We start from the raw sequence: 10,474 nt of genomic DNA, 5'->3' as shown, positions 1-10,474 counted from the left end.
TAAAGGATCTCAGGTAGTGAAGCAAGAAATGTTGGTGGACTAGGACCTTAAAGAATCCCTGCCAGTCAAAGCAGACAATTCTAGATAGAGCAATGATCTCCAGTAAAAAAAACACCCCAAAACTTTAAGTGATAAGGCTGGAAAAGATCTGCCTGGGAGAGCAATTGCCATTCAGAATAGACAATACTGGACTGGACAGACCAAGGACGCAGATAAGGGGACTTCAAAAGTTACTATGGTTGTTTAAAATAAATTGTTATCCTCTTGGAGACAGGATTATTATTATTATTCTTTTAAATGCTATAAACTGTTCTGAATCTATGGGGAGTTCAGAGGGAGATATAAATCAAACGAGGGGGATAATCAAACAAACAATATGATGCTACCTTGTCTGCATGAGTAGATCACTAACATTATTGGTTAATTTGTGTGCATTCAAGTTGATTCATAATGTATGAATTGGCTCTTATAGTTTGTTGCCTGTGGGGTTTGTATGTGTGTGTGTTTGGGTCAACAGCATCTGGCCAGTTACAAACACTTTTAGAGGCTTTTGCCTTTGCTAGTGCTCTCTTGTCCTCCTTTGAAAGTTTCCAGCTGGGGTTCTTTTGCTCAGCCTAGGATTCTCTTCAAGCCAGATGACAATGATGGCTGGAAAGCAGCGTTCAGAAAACTGGACAGGTTAGGTTTCAAGTAAGGGGTTAACGGTACACTCCCCCCCCCCCATTTCCTCCACAACTAATACAATTTCAAATGCATGCGCTGCGTGTGCTTTTTCAGGGAGGGTGGTAGAAGGGGAATCCTCAGTACCTATTGGCTAGGCTCTATCAGCTGCAGTTTAGCTCAAGCTGCTGCTAAAGAGCTGTATTGATCTGAAGGGTAAATGTGTAGCGAGAGCTACAGAGCGAGGGAGAGCGAGCGAGCCTGAGATCCAGTCATTTCTGAGAAGAAAGACGACCTCTGCCAGTAAGAAAGTGGTGTCTACCTGTCTGCCTTTCTTGTCATGCCTTTGGTGAATGAACAAGAGGACGCCTGAGAGGGCAGTTTGTCCTGACGGTGGGGTAAAGACAAGATTTTCCCCGAGTATAAGCTGCTGTTGTGAACTGCTGCTGCCTCTGCTGCTGCTCTTGCTGCTGCTGCTTCAGTTTCACATAGCAGGTAAGTCAGCCTCTTAAAACAAAACCATCAAATGCCATCGGATTAAATGTCATCGGATTGTTTCTGTGTCCTGGGAACCAGGATCCAGTGGGCTACAAGGTTTGTAAACACTGCATCAGTGGATGGTGAGGGGATTTGCTACCCAGAGGCAAGTACCCCCCTCAGGCATCTGTTTGTTGCTGAAGAAGGTTGTCCCATACACAGTGAAAGGGGGAAACTTGAATAACTTCTCAAGAGAGTGGCAAAGTCTTTGGGATGCTGAAAGAGATGTGGAAATGAGGAAGGGGATTGGAAGGCAGTAGTTCTCTGCAAATGGGCAAGTAGCAACAACAACAAAAAAGGAGCCCAATAGCTTGCAAATGCATAGGTATGACTATCAATTGTTTAACTTTTGGTGAACCAGAATGCAGTGATGGCAAATATGAAGGAATGCAGTAGAAAACAGTGGGATTTTCCTGCTTTCTTTCAAATACATGAATAAGATCCAATGCAGAACTTGAATGAGGGAAGATTTCTGATGCAGTTTTAAGTTTAATAATAATAATAATAATAATAATAATAATAATAATAATTTGGAGGCTGGTGGTGAAGCTTCTGCAAAAGTGACTTTTTTTAAAAGAGGGGGGTTTATTTCTTTGTGTTCAAAAGAAGAGCACAGAAAAACAACTGTTCCTATCCCCCCCACACTGTAAACCTCTTACCTGTTGTTTTTGCCTGCTAAGTAGATTACAGGTTGCATTCCCAAGCAAGGATCTAATTCAACAGAAGCAAACAAGGCATTTCAATGCAAGCTCGGATATATTATTGCTAGTTTTTTTCCTGAATGATCCCAGATTAACCATGGGGTGATAGGGAAAATATACACTATTCTTAAATCAGCTTTAAAATGAACCATTTAGCACTGAATTGTAAACCTTTCTTGGAGCCCTTGTCCTCTGGATGGAAGATATTGGGATGGGAGCAGGGGAATATTTTGCTTTCTCTCTCTAGACATATAATCTGCCAAATTAAAAATGTGACTCACTGTTCTGTGATTTGGATAGTAGCTTTGTAGCCGGATCTTTTTAAAATAAGGGGCACATGTCTCTTCCAAGTTAAAGTGTTTCCCACAGTGAAGGAATAGGTGGCCAATAGATATTTGTTTCTTGGCTCTGTGATATTTTGTGATCATACTCAGTTCCTTTTTCTTCCATGGATTGTAAAACATATCCACGGGATGCTTATGAGGAAAATAGGCACTGCTGTAGTGCTGGATGACAACCAAAAGCCATTTGAATTTCCTTTGCTCTGCCGTTTTCTGCTTCCAGTACACCCAACAAAAGCACAATAATTTTAGCATACTGAGCAGGTGTTAATGACAAGCAATGTACTTTTTCAAGGTATACCTTACTGGATAGAAGGCAAAATATTATTAATGGCAAATGCTATGCATGGAAGAAAGGTGTTTAGAATCCAGTCTCTGATATAATTCATGAACTGGTCAGGAGGTCTTAATTTCTTCCTCATTAAGACCTTATTAGAGGTTTCAGTGGTTGCTACTGACTGTCAAGAGGGTTTCTAGGAGTTTTACAAATGTGTCCCTGGAAAGGGAAGCCAGATGGTTATACCACCAAAGTCATAAGCAGTTAATTGCTGAATTGATTTGTAGTCTTCCGGAACAAATCAGCACCTGAACTACAGGCTTACATCTTAACTGATCAAACTAGTTGCTTTATGCTCCCCTGTACCAAGATCAAAGGGTCGTCTGGAGACAGTACAGTAATGTATTCACTCTGCTCTATGTAGTAAGGCAGACAATGGTTTGATATGGGAAGCTATACCAGAAAAGAATTAATTTTGGCTTCCTGCCCCCCCCCATCCCCACACAGTTATCATTCCATGATATGTTCTGCTGTGCCTTTGTCATTGCTGTTGGTGTGTTCAGTATTTTGGATTAGTTTGCAAAATAGCTGTAGTTCTTGCCAAGCTTGTGGTGTTCCTTATCTGATTGGCTGAACTGTGCTGTGGAGCAGCTTGAGACTCTAAGCTCTCCCACAGCTTATGTTCTATTCACCACAGCAGAAGGAAGTTTTGCTCAACAAGAGCACTCAGGTCCTGCTGGCCCATCCGCTCTTGCAGCCACATGGCTAATTGTAAAGCTCCACTGTATGTGGTAATTGTCAATGACCATTTATCATAGCTACATAATGCATTGATGAGCGATGCCATTCCATTCAGGTTTGTTGCCTGCCTCCTGGATGAGGCTGTCATTTTCTTTCCAATCAAAAAGGAGAACCTTCCCAACAATCAATGGCACGAAATGATTTCAACCAAGCTCATATTGATCAGGAATCTCAAATATTTTAATTTGATGGTTGTCTGTACTGAATTTTTTTAAAAAAACCAATTCTGGGTTGCTAGGTCTGTTCCTCAGCTCTGCAGTCCTAATAGTAATTTACTTGAAAAAGAATTCCACACTTTCAGTAGAGTTCACTTGCAATGAAGTTCAGTTGCAAGTAATTGCCATCTGACATTACTTCTGAAGTGTGAGAGCCACTGCAGTTTGTGTCTTTCATGAACCTCCCTGGCAACATCATCTCCGTGGTCTTATAAAAGGAACCAATGACATGGCTCCGTCCCATACCAATATCACCCCTCTGAAAACCAGGGCAACGCTGATGTGGGAGGAGCTACATTGTGGGTCCTCCCACATGACCTTGAGCATTTGAGATCCCTTTTACATGCATCCCTAGTCGTGTGACTACAGCCATCTTTATGATGTCTCTCAAAACACACAAGTGGTGCTCTTCTCAAGGGACCAAATATCACCTGTGTGGTATGCTAAGCACTCATAAAGGAACCACATGTAAGGAAAGTTTCATCCAGGCTCTAGAATGGGAGAAAGTACAGACATGATGGCACACACATTGCTCAGGCATATGTAAAGGGTGGGGGTGGATTCCTTGGATGGCATGGGGATGGCACAGGCAGCAGTAGCAAGTCTCAAACCACTAATGTAATGTCAGAATGGTCTATATGTTTGCTTATAATCCTTTGCCATAATCCTAAACCCATTTACACTGAAGTAACTGCCACTGCTTTTAAATGGGAATTACTTTCAAGTAAATATGCCTTGATTCTCATCTTTTCAGATCGGGTTTTAACCCTGGAGATCAGCCACTAGTTATGAATTTAATTCATATGAACAAATGTGAACTGAAAAATACCTGTTAGTTCATCCCAAACAATTCAATCAAGCAGCTTTCTGTGATGAATTTACCATAGGATAATAGATTTATTGTTGCTTATGTAAAAACCTTTATAAGCCATTGAATACAATGCTGGCAAAATATGTATAACATTTAATCATAGAACCCCACTCTCTCTGGATTCTTTCGTTGACATGGAATGCATTCAAAAAGCAGTGGTATGAACTTAACAGAATAAGGGAATGAAGATGAATGCCCAGAAAAATTGAGCGAGATGAATAAGAGATGTCTTTGGTGTGTTAATGAGCATTTCTTATCCTTCCAGAAGCCCAGGTTTCATGTTAGCACTCTGCTGTGATTGTCACTGAAGAATTGCCCCAGCCTTTGTTGCTTCTATATCACTGTGTTATCAATGTCTGCATCTGTTATCTGATTTGTAACTAATTTATTTTAAACAATTAAGAGGATATCTGCTGGACATCAAAACATTAATCTGTTTTTTAAAAAATAATAATTAAGCATCAGCTTGTCCCCTAGGCCTCTTCATATGTCCAATTACATCATCATGCTCCATGGTGGCTCTGGGCCATCTCCCATGATGCCCACTCTCTCATCTTCTGCATCCTGTATCTCTCCTTCAGTATGAATTAGAGCCTTTCTGCAACCCTTCCCCTTCCTCTTTTATGTAGCTCAAAGTGTGGGTGATAAAAGATCTGATCCATGTGGAGAGTGACACAAACTGCATGGATGTCACTGGGCCTATGCATGTATTGGACAAAGGTATCAAGCATATGAAGGGATGCAGAGTATTCATGAAGACCCAAGCCTTTTCTGGAATAAAGCCAGACATTAAAAATGGGCCAAATAATAGATCCCAGAAATCCAGTTAGTGGAACTCCCAATTGTCCCCAGCCCACAGCCCCAAAAAGACACTGACAACCAAATAGTGGGTATAAAGGGCCACAACTTTATTAATCAAATTAATTTGTTAGTGGACTGTAGGAGGGTAGGTTCTTCACCCCGCAGACAGTGAAGGCCTGAAAAGACCAGGTTCAAACTTCACAGTCCTTCCCCGTGCCTTCCATAGGCGACACACCCTGACTCCGGACGTAAGCAGGTAAAAACCCACTCCTTTCCCTTCATAGTCAACCCCAGCAGTGGTCTGGACACTTCTAGGCCTTCACACACCCTGGACTGCTCAGCCCTAGGACTTGTGAAGTCCTGAAGAAGGTTTCATGGCAAATCATCATCCCTGGGCTGCACACAAACCTCAAGGGCTCAATTGCCCAATTTACCCATTTAACTGTCCAAGGGTGCTCACCGATGTCACATCCCTTTTCCCTTACCACCCAGCCCTCACTGTCCCTGCCAAGCTGTGACCTAACTATCTACAAGGGCCAGGATAGCAGAACAGAGTAGGCAAAACAAACAAACAAACAAAAAAAACCAACAAGGCCAATGCGCTGGAAGCCAAAAACTCCTACTCGGCCCCCAAAAGGACGACCAGCCCATAGACCCGTTCTACCCCTAGGGAAGGAAGGGAGGAGAAAGCAAATGCTGGACTGAATGTTTGGGGTGGGGAGCTGCTGGAGCAGCCATGCTAGCCCCGCCCCCATCTTTGAATTTTCCTGCCTCCTGCAGCTACCCATGCTGATACTGATGCCTTTGACCCTTGGAAATGGTTTTACTGGCTATTCTGGAGGATGCAGATATGAAGAAAGGGTGGAGGGAAATGGCGTCCACTCTTGGAACAGGATGAAAGCCACTCTGGATGCTTATTATCATATTTTTGTTTTCAAATAGCTATTTATCAATTGGCTATTTACCCAGTTAGGTAGCTACTTAATGAGGCGAGTCTCACGATTGGTGAGACTCGCAGGAGGGGGTTTGGCAAAGCCCGCTCTCCCCGCAGACAATCCAGGCTGCAGCCTTGGGTGGCTGGGTCGGCCGCCCACATGACTGTTGGCTCCATCACGGAGCTGGCGGGGGCTGCAAGGATTGGGGGCTGCGGCGCACGGCCTCCGGAAGTTCCAAGATGCCCCACACGAGCACATGGGGCATCCTGAAGAGATCCCACAGGGCTAGGAGGCTTGTTTCAGCCTCCCGGCGGGGGTCTTATCATGCTGCGGCAACACACGATCAAAAAGATGGGGTTAGCGGAGCGCTCTCTCCGCTAACCTTATCTGAGAGGAGGGTTAGTTAAGCGGGTTACCTGCTTTGAGGACACTGGACTTGCCTGTGAGCCCGGTGGTTCTCACACTTGCAAAAAAGAGGACTAAGCTCCCTTAGCCCGCTTTTGGCGATCGTGAGAATCGCCTCAATAACTCACTTTCATAGAAGGGAACCAAAATTGCTGAGCTGCTATTGTAACCTGATTCTCTTATACTTAGACCTGATCCACCCATTGTAAGTGTGTGAGGTGCATCCCTCTAACTCAGGGTTTCTCAACGTGTGGGTCCCCAGATGTTATTGGACTTCAACTCCCATAATCCCCAGCCCTAGTGGCCTTTGGTTGGGAATTATGGGAGCTGAAGTCCAATTACATCTGGGGACCCACACGTTGAGAATCCCTGCTCTAACTAGACCCCATGCTATTTGAGTTATGTTCAAATAAATGAATTATGTGGGATGTGCACGTAGATCCCATGTAGATGTCACCTGCATCTGATGCCACTGATTTAGGAGAATCACCCATTACATGTGGTTCAGTAGTTTCAGTGTTACTGGAAAAGACAGCAGAGTGAGATCCGGACTTCTGGCAGTACCTTCTATGACCACCATGCTGGGACCATTTGATATCCAGAAGTACTGGGATACCCATACTAGGTAACTCCATGCTACTATGGGAACATTTACTCAGGTCTTTATCATGTGAAATTGTGCATGCAGGTCATGTGCAGATTTGTTTAAAACAGGATTGCTCAACACATGGCATATCTAGCCAAACATGGCCCACCAGCCACATAGTGTGGTTGGTCCCTCCCCTTGTTTTGTATTTCTCATTGGGCAGCAACCTCAAGAAATATATTAAGTCCCTAATGTTACCAGGTTTGCTCTGGAATGTGGTAGTAACCACGCTTTGTGACTGTGCTTTGCTGAAAGTGGGGGAAAGTAGCTCTAATTGGTCACCTTAAGGTACCAGGGAATGTTTGGTAGCAATATAAACACACTGGAATTTCGGATAGGTGAAGTGAAGGACCACAGATATGTGCCTTGAAAACAGTGGCTTTATTAAGTGGTAATAAGGGTATAGAATGAGAAAAGCAAAGCAGAAATTAGTGCCCAGGAGGTGTGCTGAAAGTGGTCCCTCTCATAACTAGTTAACAGAACCTCTGATAATGGCTTAGGTTACCCCAATACACATTTACCGTGTCCTAGCACTAAGGAAAAGAGATAGATGTTTCTGCCTTGGGAGTGTTTTAATGAAAGGCGGTATATAAATTTAACAATAAAAACAAAAATAAGAGGTTTGGGGTGAAAGAGTTTAGAGAAAGAGATAGAAAAAAGGTATTTTTCATACCTACCTGTCTACTGGCCAGATCCTTCTCTCCGTGGGTGTGTGATCGAGGTGGTGGGAGCAAGATGGCAAGTGTCCAAAAGAGACCCTCAGGGGAGAGGATCTTATAGTCCAAAACATAGCCTGGAGACAAGATTTTGATGGACTTGGGGATGAACAAACCTGTTCCATCTGTGTGATTCTGTATTGATCATACAGTACATCCTATGTGCTTCCTTTAAACAAAGGAGCTCTTCATCAGGTACTTTGCTACAAATAGTAGTATGAATAGAAATGGGGGCAGCAGAAAGATCTCTCTCTAGCATTACTCACCAAAACTGTTAAGGGAAAAGGAGGGAGCGTATCCTTGGGCTTGCCCCTGCAGAGGCTCATTAAGTGGGAAGGAAGCCTGCATTCTGCTGCCTTTGTGTCTCCTTTGTGCACCTGGGCTGCTGTGCCATGACTCTCTGCATATGCTCAGGTGCAATCAAAGTGTAAAATCCCAGTCCCATGGCAGTCATGTTAATGACCTGCGGGCATCAGGAGACACCAAATCAGAATGACCTGTTTTTACCGGAATGCAGCGGGCTAAACTTCACTTCCATATTGGTGGGGGGGAAATGGCCAAGCTTCTTGCCCAGGGGTACATTGGGGTGGACCAAATGGGCAAAAAGAGTGAGCTTGGCAACACTAGTGGGCTGCCATGCATAACTGATGTTTGCCTTGCCCCCCCCCCCCACTCCGATGTTGTTATTTATTCATTATATGTATATCCCTCCTTTCTTCCATCATGCAACTCAAGGCCGCTTACATGGAATTCCTTAGTGGTCACCTATCCAGGCACTGACCAGTTCAGACTTGCTTAGCTTTGGCAAGGTGATTAGATTATAACATGTGCCCTCAGACCATACTTAGAGGCCTAGCTCAAAATGAGTCTTGGTGATTGAGAAGGTACAGAGAAGCAAGAGAGAAAATCCACAAATATCAATCTAGCAACATCCCATAATTTATTTATGGGGTTTCTGCTCATGAATAAAGCAAGTCACAATTTAAATATATTTGCCTGTAGTCACTGCATTGCCAGCTTCTAACAAAATGATTTGCAAAGAACTTGGAGAGGTCTTAAGCACAAAAGCTTCTCTTTTAGGGGCTCATTCTGTTTCATGCTATAAATGGCTCATACAATCCACTCCACTTTAAGGGTATGTATACACAAACATTGTTCTGAACACACACCATTTTTATGAGCCATTTTTAAAGGAAAATTGAATTTGGTTTTATATGGTTTTATATATCATACTCAAGATATTGCAAAGCAGTTTGTCACGTGTATGAGTTACTGTTCATGCCACGAAAAATGGTTGCATAGACAAATGCTTCTAAGAAGGAATATAGCCCCAAACACCAGGGTCATCCACTACTCTTTTTGGAGAATGGTTTGTGATCTTCAGCTTTTACTCAACTAACAGGCTACAAAAGGCACAGTAAACCAGGATTCAGCGTCTTGTATGAAAAATTGCACAAGTTAAACTCCTCCCTCCCTCCCCCTGCTCTCCCACATTTTCTACTGTCAGAATTTAGCAGACGATTGGCCTTATGAAGTGAGGTCTCATTGCAGTACACACAGTTCTGAGGTAGAGTAGAGAACATTAGAGGCTATTGATATGTGAGAACAGTAGCACACAGGAGACCTGTTCTAATAATTTAATGATTTATTGCTAAAAACTCACTGGAAAAGCCAAAGACATAAAACCTATAATGCTGATTATCTTGATTTTGTCTTGATTTTGTTTCCTAACCCCACAAAACCTATTGCTCTGCAATTTTTTAAATCATTTTCAGCAGACGTTTAGGAAGGGACCATTTTACTGGGAAAAATTGCATACATTTGCCAGAGAGGAGAAAAGAAAGAGGTGGACACCAGTAGCTGGATTAAAATAGCCAATAGCTTTATTGAAAGAACATGGTGCACAAACATCACCTAAGACCAATATGGAAGGGGTAGTTCTAATTTCTCCCAAAAGGCATTTCTGAGAGACTGGCATGAATATCCAGTAGCAATGCCTCCCTGGTATCACAAGGCTCAAGACTGAGCTATACCTGATGGATTCTAACCCATTTCCCTTGTGGAGAGAGTCAGGTATGAAGTAAGTTCCCCATTTGAGTCTAAGCATTTGGTGGCATCCTACCTTCAGGACCATGGACAGCAGCCCTTCCCTTCAGCCACTCCAGCCTTATGAGTGTCCTACTAGTCCCAGTCTGTCAGGATGGACCTCCTGGGCACCTTCCCACTGTAGCCCTATTGGTGGCATTTTCCGTGTCCACACTGGTCCTTCTGCCATGTAATGAAAAAGAAACAACTGCAAACAGGAAATAAAGTCAGAACTCGTACGAGAACACTCAAGAGAAGAGAACATCCCAGGGAAGGCATAAAAATATATCAGTTTTTTAAAACCAGATATTCCTTCCCTGGCCCCATTAAAAGTGAACAGTCAAAGCCCAATGTGCTCCTTTGCTGAAATGGGTGGGTTGTATTGTCTGCCTGACCGCAGTTGACACCCAGCTTTGGCAGGCCCTATTTGCATCTCTTTTCCCTAGCTCTTGCAATACCATTGTCCCCAAATCCAGGACTTAT

The 10,474-nt window shown here is 43.3% G+C and overlaps 1 protein-coding gene across 4 annotated transcripts in view; it reads left to right on the top strand.

Annotated features, from left to right (window-relative positions):
- The first annotated feature begins 887 nt into the window (after positions 1–887).
- Positions 888–10,474, top strand: part of CDH12 (cadherin 12) — a 987,186-nt gene continuing 977,599 nt past the window's right edge. For all 4 annotated transcript variants that reach the window (XM_053248987.1, XM_053248989.1, XM_053248990.1 and 1 more), the window contains exon 1: positions 888–1,155. The gene's annotated coding sequence lies outside the window, so the exon portion shown is untranslated. The remainder of the gene's footprint in view (positions 1,156–10,474) is intronic.

This window comes from Hemicordylus capensis, chromosome 4 (assembly GCF_027244095.1).
Source record: "Hemicordylus capensis ecotype Gifberg chromosome 4, rHemCap1.1.pri, whole genome shotgun sequence".
NCBI classification, from domain to species: Eukaryota; Metazoa; Chordata; class Lepidosauria; order Squamata; family Cordylidae; genus Hemicordylus; species Hemicordylus capensis.
Note: the sequence above shows the minus strand (reverse complement) of the source record. Positions and strands in the feature narration are given on the sequence as shown.